Source organism: Podarcis vaucheri (genome assembly GCF_965113315.1).
Source record: "Podarcis vaucheri genome assembly, chromosome: 13".
Taxonomy (NCBI): domain Eukaryota; kingdom Metazoa; phylum Chordata; class Lepidosauria; order Squamata; family Lacertidae; genus Podarcis; species Podarcis vaucheri.
Genome location: NC_138751.1, coordinates 55,103,581 through 55,114,081, shown reverse-complemented (window position 1 = coordinate 55,114,081; position 10,501 = coordinate 55,103,581). Strand labels below are relative to the sequence as shown.

Below are 10,501 nucleotides of genomic sequence, written 5' to 3'. Positions count from 1 at the left end.
CACATGAGCTGATGCGCAGAGAGTTTGATCCTGCTGGGACACACCCTGCAGGCCAACGTTGTCATGGTAATTAACAGGTAGGCTATCCTGCTCAACTTTCAAAATCAGCCCATGAGGGTGTGGGAGATAAAAATCTGGCCCACTGGGCCAAAACCGTTCCCCACCCCTCTTTTAATGTGTCACATGTGAAAGGACTCTGAGCCAGGAAGGTATCTGAAATCTTTCACAAAGACGTTTCACTAGGACATTTATTCTGATAACAGGTATTGTACTTTGGAACCATGTACTCTGCATTTATTTGAAGCATGATAGATGATTTTAAAACAACATTAAGTTGCATAAAAATCAATGATGGTCTAACCTAATCGAAAACTTAAGCACACAATAAAAGGCTGACGGAGGCAAAGGAAAAGCCATATTCCCAGTCAATTCTCTTCAACAAAATGACAGTTTATGAATCCATGAAAGGTGAGGTACTGTTTGCAAGGACATGAGCACAAAATGTGGGTTATGTATCAACCTGAGTCAAAAACGAGTAATACCTTATCCTGAAGCTACAACTCAGCTTTGTGACTTTTGTTACTAAATGGCAGTGGCTTCCAACGGGGTGAGCTCCCGTCGCTCGGTCCCTGCTTCTGCCAACCTAGCAGTTCGAAAGCACGTCAAAGTGCAAGTAGATAAATAGGTACCACTCCAGCGGGAAGGTAAACGGCATTTCCGTGTGCTGCTCTGGTTCACCAGAAGCGGCTTAGTCATGCTGGCCACATGACCCGGAAGCTGTACGCCAGCTCCCTCGGCCAATAAAGCGAGATGAGCGTCGCAACCCCAGAGTCGACCCCGACTGGTCTTAACGGTCAGGGGTCCCTTTATAGATATGTTGGACCAAACGGTACAGAGGAAAAGGAGGAAAATTAGGCTAGAGAGGTCAGGTGAGAAAGTGAGCAGGGTTCCTGCACTTTTAATAGTTGGGGAGAAAAGGAAACTTCCATAGGAATAGAATACATAACAAGCTGCACCTAGCCACCCCAAACTAGACATGAAGTTGGCACTTTTTGTGGCACCTGCATGTACACTGTGTCTACTTCCAGCACGGTGGACGACAGCCCCTTTTGGCATCCTCTGTTGAAACATCACGTATTTGGCATCACATTGTAAAAGATTCAGATCTCTTTTTATTCCCAAATGCCCTTTCATTACTTTCCCTCTTGCTCTTAGGTGCCACAGGATTTTGTGATTTGTCTGTATTTAATTAATGCAGAAATCTGAATTGATTAATGGCATCATATAAAGACTAATTAAAATGGTGGAACCTAAACTAAAGAAGCCAAGACACATTGAACTGAAATATGGGGATCATTTGGAAGATTTTTTAAAAATAAAATAAAAGACATTAGACTCAACCAAAAACTTGGTGAAAGAATTCATTTGCTAGAAACTGAAGAATCTGTGAGATAAGTGCAGCATTTTAATGCAAATTTCCCACATAGTTGTAGTAGATAAAAGCCTGCAGGGGTCCCATCTAAATCAGCAGCGTACCATGGAGTCTTGACTCTTCTTTCCTTGTCTACTGAGGAGAAGACTTCAGGTCATCTAAGGTTATCAAAAATAGCAAAACCATTGTAGGCCTCGATGATATTACATAACACAGTGAAGTGAGTTTGGAAGAGAACCCAGGGCACAGAATTATGAAAAGCCTCAGGAGGTTATATGAGGCCCTAGAGGAGTTATTGGGGGGAAATTATACAAAATAGTTAAAGGATTATGATTTCATTGGACTATTTTTGTGGTGTAAGAACATGCCAGCTATTGAATTACACAATGACTCTTCATCAAGAGATCCTGCAAGTGGCTGGCATTCTCTTACACCAACAGATGTGGCTTAATGAAAACAATACTTCAATAATTTGTATCTCTTATGTCCCTGGGACAAGCTTGCAACAACCGTCTGTTTGAAAAAGAAGTATTTGATCAGAGTGCCAAACTGTATGGCAGAAACAAGATATCCTTTTTTCTCCTGTTTTTCTTCTTCAAAATATAAGCCTTTATCATTAGTAGATGAAGGCTTAGGGCTATTGGGGTCACCCAAGCACCTGCCAGGGCAGCACCATTAAAAAAACACGCACACCCTTTTCTTCTCTGTGCTGTTCTGCTCCCATCACAGGTTCAAAGCCATTCTATTCTAGAGCTGGTCTGTCAAAGTTCTCATTCTCCTGTTTATGTCCAATGTCAGGCCCTCAGAACAGGTTGAGACATTAACGTTACGAAGGGGCTCTAGATGGGACAGAATCCAGGGCTCCTGCGCCTTGTTTAGTTTCACAGAAGAGGACATTGCAAGCGTAGCTGGCATGAGAAGATATATAGGCTATGACATTAACCCCACACAATGGACCGGAATGTGGTCAACGAAAAGAAAAGAACTCACACTGAAACTCACCTACAGGTGGTACCTAACACCAAGGAAACTAGCACTAATACGCCCAGGAACCTCACCAAAATGCTGGAGAGGGTGCACCTCCACAGGCACATACCTCCACATGTGGTGGGAGTGTCCCAAAATCCAACTATTCTGGACAACAGTCATACAAGAAATATGTAAAATAACTAAGCAAGTAATAGACATCACCCCAGAATTGGCCCTACTAAACATCTTCCAAGACAACAATGCCCAGTTACAACACAAATAACTCATAACCCACCTGCTCTCAGCAGCCAGAAACACCATAACCAGACACTGGAGAGACCTGTCAGGAGTAAGCATGGACCAATGGTATCAAATAGTATGGGAAACATCCTTATTAGAAAAATTGAACAATAAACTGAAACTGACACGGGGACAAATGGAAGAAGACGCCTTCACCCTGGTATGGCTCCCCTTTATCACATACACAGCCCAACAGGACAGTGACAATAATCCACCAACAGCATACAAATCAATATGGCTAACCTGATCCAAAACACCCACCCACCCCACTCACACACGAAAACAAAGACCACCACAGCCAATCACAAGCGAACAATCACGCCCTAGGCCAACCCCAACCTCTCTCACCACCAAAGGAACACAAGTGAACAACACAAGCAACGCTGACACCAAACTCTACATACATTAAACATAATAGAAACACTGCCACCCGACCCCACCCCTATCCATCTTCCCTCTCTCCACCCCCCTTTCTTTTTTCTTTTCTTCTCCCCCTAATGCCTCAACAAATGAAACAGATTTGTAAAAATATTACATGGGGGGGGGGAAATACGAGGCACTACACTTCTGTAAAACAAGAAAATCCTGAATAAAATATATATTAAAAAAAAAAAGAATGCCGCACTGCTTCTGTGGCAGATGGGGGAAAGTAATTGTTTAGTAAAAACCACTTGCGGCCTACAAATTGTAGCCGGAGGAAGAGAATTGTTTATCTTTGAAGATGAATTAATTCTGGTGGCTTCTGCTGGATGTCGTTTGCATGCAAATAGCAATTGTGCTGGAAAGTGTTGCAGAATACTGTAACAGAAATTCAGCTCATTGGTTTTGTGATCCATTTGTCCAGGAGTAGAGGTTCCCAACATCACCCCTCAAAGATTTGCTAGCAAATACTTCATAAACAAGAATAAGGAAGACTACATAGATAAAAAAAGAAGATATATAAGAAGAAGGAAACTCAGAAAGAGTTGTTATTCCTATTCTTATTCTAAGCCCTGAGGCAAAACATTCTGCCGTCTCCCCCACAATTGGGGGGGGGTGAGGCTCTCCAAGGAAAAGCTGTTGCAAAGCCTCACCATGCTGCTGGGGTGCAACAGAACGCCTCCCTCTTAGTGGCTCTCCCTGTGAGAGGGGGGTGATCCGCAGGGCTTTTCTGCTCGTCTCTTTCTGCCCTCAGGGGTGCCACCACCTCCATCCTTACCTGGGCTGCTTCTCTGGTGGTTTGGAAGCAGTGGGGCAGGCGAGGTGACTGCAGGGACACCACCTGTTGCATTTCTGCTGCCTGAGGCAGCTGCTTCACCCTACCTCATGGTTGGGCCAGCTCTGGGAGGTAGACGCAAGAAGATTTGAAACAGCCCATAACTCCACTCTTAGATACTGTACCTTGAAAGTTCAATGGTAGAAAAGTAGCACATTTGTTGTGATCATTGACTTTTTCTGTTGCATAAGTTCTATTGGGATGTTATTGCAGGAAAAACAGCCCAGCCCCTAGTTTCTGAAGCAACAAGGATGTGTGCCATCAGTTCATATAATAGACCAGTATAAAGCATATGTAGTGAGATGGTCAGAGATATACGGTAGATGCTCCTGAGGAAGACAAGCTCTGAACATTGGCGGGGGGGGGGGGAGGCAGAGATAGTTGACCTCCTTCCTCTTTAAATGACCCCCTTGACCATGCTTCTAATAACTAGGAATTAAATAAATGCCTTCAGTCCAGGGCAACTGGATAGCTCAGTCAGTAGAGCAGGAAAATCTCAGGGTCACGGATTTGAGCCCCACACTGGCCAAAAAGATTCCTGCATTGCAATGGTCCCTTGCAATTTTACAATTCTATGGTTTTGTGTATGAGCTCTTGCAAAATATCACAATCTGGTAGTTGCACACACAACCTGCCTTCTGCATTTCTTCAAGGTAGTTTGAATTGCAAAGGAAGTAGATGAAGTGTACTAAAAAAATTGTTTTAGAACTTCCTAATTCAAATACTGTTAGAAACTAAAGCCCATCATTAGAGAAATTGAATGAACTGCAAATATTGAACAACACCTGAGCTCCAAGCTGAGAACATAAGAACTCACAAACCCCAATTTACAGGAAGGAGGGAGGAGCGGGAAATCACATTCCCTTTTCCAACCACATATATTAGTTCTCGCAGCGTCTGGGAGCAATTTGGTGTTTATCATTCACTATGTTCCTGGGTGGAAGCTATTTTTAGACCCCCTTAATCCTTCTGTCTTGTCCACTCTTGCCCCCTCCTCCGTTGTGACTGATAACTTTGCTTCCAGGAACCCTGCGGGGCATGTTTCCAAATCTCAAATGTTTTAACATCTTTAGTGCCCCCCCCCCCGAAATTCAAGGCAGGTTATTTTTAGACGTTTATCTTTTTTGGACCTCATTTTAGGTTGCTTAATGATTCTCAATTCCTGTCTCTTGATTTTCCTTCCTAACACAGACATACCTTTAACATTGCCTCTCACTGCTCAAATGTCAGTGCGGTTAAGTTCTGTTAAGCAGTGCGCTATAGTGGTGTTTGCTTTAGCCTGTCTTCTGAGCAGTGGCGTAGCGTGGGGGGCTGGTGGGAGCGGGGCCTTAGGAACATTTGGATGATGGGGCACAACAGGCTCCCTCCTCAAGCTTGGAGCTGCATGGTGTTATGTACTGAGTTGAATAGGATCCAAAAGGCAGCAGTCTGATTGGTCCTAGAACAATAGGGTCCAGAATGCAGCAGTCTGATTGGTCCACAGGAGCCACCCAATCCAGCTCCAGGTGGAAGTGAATCCGCAACCTGATTGGCCTACAGGTGAATCCTGGAATTAGCCAATCATGTGGGGCCCATTGTGTAAATAATGTATATAAAGCAGCAGTGGCGTAGCGTGGGTTGTCAGCACCCGGGGCAAGGCAAGTAATTTGCGCCCCCTAACCCGTGGATTTGCGCCCCCTAACCCTAACCCCCAGATGTTGCACCCGGTGCGGCCGGCCCCCCCTGCACCCCCCACGCTACGCCACTGTAAAGCAGACATTCTGGGGGAACTTAGAATAGAGTCATAGAATCATTGAGTTGGAAGAGACCACAAGGGCCATCGAGTCCAACCCCCTGCCAAGCAGGAAACACCATCAGAGCACTCCTGACATATGGTTGTCAAGCCTCTGCTTAAAGACCTCCAAAGCAGGAGACTCCACCACACTCCTTGGCAGCAAATTCCACTGTCAAACAGCTCTTACTGTCAGGAAGTTCTTCCTAATGTTTAGGTGGAATCTTCTTTCTTGTAGTTTGGATCCATTGCTCCGTGTCCGCTTCTCTGGAGCAGCAGAAAACAACCTTTCTCCCTCCTCTATGTGACTTCATTCCTCCTCACCACTATGAGCTGAATAAAGAGCATGAAATCCACACTCGACTCTGAGTATATTTCACATACCCAGGCTGGACCTTCAAGAGAGTGACAGCAGTGCCTCCTTCTCCTTATGGTCACTGAAGGGACAGCCGTGTGCACCCTTCCCCTGGGCCATCAAGGAGGGAGGAAGACCACGTGGCCCAGGGGGTGGAAACAGTGGAGAGTCCAACCCCAGCCTTGCAATTCCACACAGGGCTGCCAGGGTGGAGTGAGTGTGCCCTTCAAATCAGTCTGATCGGATTGATTTGAAGCTGCCGCAACAGGCTGCCTCCGTGCCTCCCCCCCCCCCAGCACACACACGCCCCGGACGACGGTAGCACACGCTATGCTGCTGCTTCTGAGGCCTGAGAAAGGAAGAAACATTTGAGGCTGCATAAGATTTTCTCAGGTTCGAATCCCTGCGACGGGGTGAGCTCCCGTCGTTCGGTCCCAGCTCCTGCCCACCTAGCAGTTCGAAAGCACCCCTAAGTGCAAGTAGATAAATAGGGACCGCTTACTAGCGGGAAGGTAAACGGCGTTTCCGTGTGCTACGCTGGCTCACCAGATGCAACTTGTCACGCTGGCCACGCGACCCGGAAGTGTCTGCGGACAGCGCTGGCTCCCGGCCTCTAGAGTGAGATGAGCGCACAACCCTAGAGTCTGTCAAGACTGGCTCGTACAGGCAGGGGTACCTTTACCTAAGATTTTCTCACTAAGCTGCTGAGATACCTCCACGGATGCTAGTAATATGGCCCACATAAGCTTGCCTTAGAGTGGAACTATACCTAAGCTACCTAAGGGATGCACAGAATTTTAAGCAGAGGTCCCTCAACTCCATGTGAAAACCAAGAGTCCTCTTGCCATTATTCAACTCAGTTGCTTACTCTCATCATACAGGCAAAAAGGGGTCTTTAGCCCCCCAACTCTATGTGAATAATGGAAGCTTTGGTAGAACTCTCCCTTAAGCACTTCAGCAACCTGCTCCCATTTGCATGTTTCTTGTGCATGTGATTCAGAAACAGAGGGGAAACCAGCAGTCCCCGTTGCTATTCACATTGGATAAAGGGAATAAAAAAAGAGCCCTCTCTGTGTGTCTCATTTTATACTAGATAAGATGGTTGATGTGCATAAGGGATAGATTGAGTCAAAGCCGGCCAGCTAGTTGCCTATCTTAAAAGTAGACAATTTAAACAATCAGCGTATGCATGTTTTTGTTTTTTTAAAATTTATTTGATTTTTTTTAATACAAACAACAACCGCAAAAGACACATACAACAAAAACCATAATAACACTAATAACACAATTTGACAATTCAGATCTCAATACACTAATATACCTGTTTAACAATATCCCCCCCGTCTCCTCCCCCTACTTCCCATCACTATCCGCCTTATTGCTTAATTATTCCTTCAAGATTTATTCATATTTATCCATTCTTAATTTGCACCGACATGCAATTTGTTCGTATGTAGCTAATCTGTCCATGTTATCAATCCATGTGCCCAATGGAATCTTTTTGTGGCTCTTCCAATTCATCAAAACAAGTTTTTTTGCTTCTGATATAGCACGGTACATCCAATTTTTTGGACCCCTTGTAATCTCCCAGCGCATGCATGTTTGCATCTAAAACAATGAAACAAAATGCAGAGTGCAAAGCATTCAAAGCTCTGAAAGCTCTGAAAATTACTGAAGAGACAGTGTTTTGAAAAGTTACAACCGGCTCTGTACTTTAGTTATACGATACTGTACCACTCTTAGGGGAGAAATCTGCTCTATTGAAATTCCTGCTTCAATTTTTAATTTAATGATTTGCCTTTTTGGCTTGCACATGTTTGCTGTAAAACCCTAATAAAAGCAGCATAAACAGTCTATGAATGCTATCATTATGTTAAAATTAAAGGGAAGGAAGATATTTCTAAAAACTGGCAGAACATCCAAATACTTTACTCTGTGCTTGCTTCACATGACAACAGATTCATCATCATTCTTTCAAAACTCACATTATTCTAAAACTATTACCCTGTTACCTTGCCAAAACCCGTAGAACAGACTTCAAATAAAAGCACTTTTCTTAACTGTTTAATAAAAGGGATGCCAATTTGTATTCTTACTGTAAAAACATACTGAGCTTGTCATTTAGGGGTGCAATGAATTTAACGCTATTGGCAAATGATGTTCAAATATTGTATACCTTTTTTTGGATTCAGAAATGCACTTTATATGCAGTCGTGTTCCATTTGCTAAAATGTAGGGTACAAATCTGATCAATGTTGGTTCAAATTCATGGATTTATCTGCAGTGGTCTTGGGAATTTAACTTTCTCTTGCCTGTTTCGTACCTACAAAAGGTAAAACTATAAACTTTGAAGAATTTAATCAATGGATTACATTGCCAAGGCCCCAGACCACAGCGCTGCAAAGGGAGAGTTCTCTGGCAACTGTAGCTCTGAAAAAGACATGGATCCACTTGCTGCTCTGTTCCAGGTGGGTCGGTGGGTGACACTGCCACCAAACTTTGATGACTGGTCAACAGTGGAGAGGTTCCCCTAGCATAACAGGAATGATCTGCTCATGTTTTGAAGATGTGAAAAGAGTTTGCCAAAAATATTAAAAGGCCTATGTAAGTGATGTCACGAGAGGATACCTGATTCCTGTTGACCTCTTCTGGAAAGAAGCAATCATCTGCAGGGAGGAGGAAGTCTAAAATCTTTGTTCGTGGTAGTCTAGTTTGTAAGTTAAAGGGTTGATTCAGAAATGATGCTACCTACCCTGGGATTCTACATCTTCATTCTGCTGTATGGGAAGACCAGGCTACAGAGTAATAAAGAATTCAATAATCTAAATGTGTGTATGTATAACCCTGCCCATCACCACTAGGTTCAACTTTCCTTTGCAGACCATTCAGAGTATGCTACAGTAGTTGTTTTTACAACCAATGGGAAAGAGACCCGTTTTACGTTATGGTCTTCAAGAAATTACAAAATCTTTATCAGCTCCCAATGATAAACACTTTTGCCATCACTCAATTCCTATGCTTGATTACAACACATCTGTTGTTTTGTAATATGTAAGTTTATTAACATTTTGTTCTAAATGCTGAGGAAAACTCTGACATCAAAACTCCACCCAAGAAGAGTCAGTTTGTGAGCATCCTCCCTCTGTACCTTTTGATCTCATGAAAATCAAGATTTTGTACAAGAACATCCAGAAGACATTTGTAACACACATCCTTCTCCCTCTTACTTCCATAAAAACTGAACATCCCACTTTCCCCTTTAAAGGTCCTGGCAGAGGAAGAATCATGCTCTGTGCTGAAGTTGTTGTACTCCCATTGTTTCGAAAGCATTTCTACGGTGTTCTTTATAAAGAATCCAGTTTTCTTTATTCATTTAGGAAAGGATTGACCAGCTTCTACATTCTTGGGACTCAGTATACTTTGCAAAAACAACTCAATTTCAAAAAGGCAAAATTAAGGTGTAAATAACAAATTATTAATCAGCTGCAATTGCAAAAGAATGAAATTCCAGTAAATCCTCTCATAATTACACAGGCCAAAGGAATAAAATAGCTCATGGAATGAAATAACAATATAAAATTGCAAAATACATAATCAACCCTTTTAAAGAGATTGCTCATCTCAAATTAGACTCAATACAGTGGTACCTTGGTTTGCAACCGTTTTGGATTACAACCACGTCAAACCCTGAAGTGTGTCCCTTTTTTGGGATTACAACCCCCTTTTTTTATTACAACAAATTATTTTTTTGGGGAGGCCCCATTGGGTTACAACCTGTTTTGGTTTACAACCTCCGGACCGGATTATGGTTGTAAACCAAGGTATCACCCGGCCAAAGTGAGCTCATGCCTCTCATCACATATGTACATATATATTTAACAGGTTCGTTTATAATCCTATTTTGGGAATGGTTCGTGTTCTTACGCAGCTGCATTTATTTTGTACTTTCTGGATGTCCCCGGATCATAGGACATATAACGTACAGTGGTGCCTCGCAAGACGAAATTAATCCGTTCCGCGAGTCTCTTCGTCTTGCGGTTTTTTTGTCTTGCGAAGCACGGCTATTAGTGGCTTAGCGGCTATTAACGGCTTAGTGGCTTTAAGAAAAAGGAAACAAACTCGCAAGAACTCCCAAGACGTTTCGTCTTGCAAAGCAAGCCCATAGGGAGATTCGTCTTGCGGAACGACTCAAAAAACGGAAAACTCTTTCGTCTTGCGAGGCACCACTGTAGTTGTGTTTTGTGCTACAAATCAAGCCCTACTCCTCGCCAGTGGCGTAGCGTGGGTTGTCAGCACCCGGGGCAAGGCAAGTAATTTGCGCCCCCTAACCCTACCCCCCAGATGTTGCGCCTGGTGCGGCCGGCACCCCCCTGCACCCCCACGCTACGCCACTGCTCCTCGCAGCTGCTTCTTTTTGTT

The 10,501-nt window shown here is 43.7% G+C and overlaps 1 long non-coding RNA gene across 1 annotated transcript; it reads right to left on the bottom strand.

Annotated features, from left to right (window-relative positions):
- Nucleotides 1–1,503: 1,503 nt before the first annotated feature.
- Nucleotides 1,504–10,032, bottom strand: LOC309516451. Its single transcript, XR_014212935.1, has 3 exons — nt 10,007–10,032; nt 8,835–8,877; nt 1,504–1,590 (listed from the first exon to the last, which is right to left on the bottom strand). It is a non-coding gene; the product is annotated as an uncharacterized lncRNA (long non-coding RNA).
- Nucleotides 10,033–10,501: the final 469 nt, after the last annotated feature.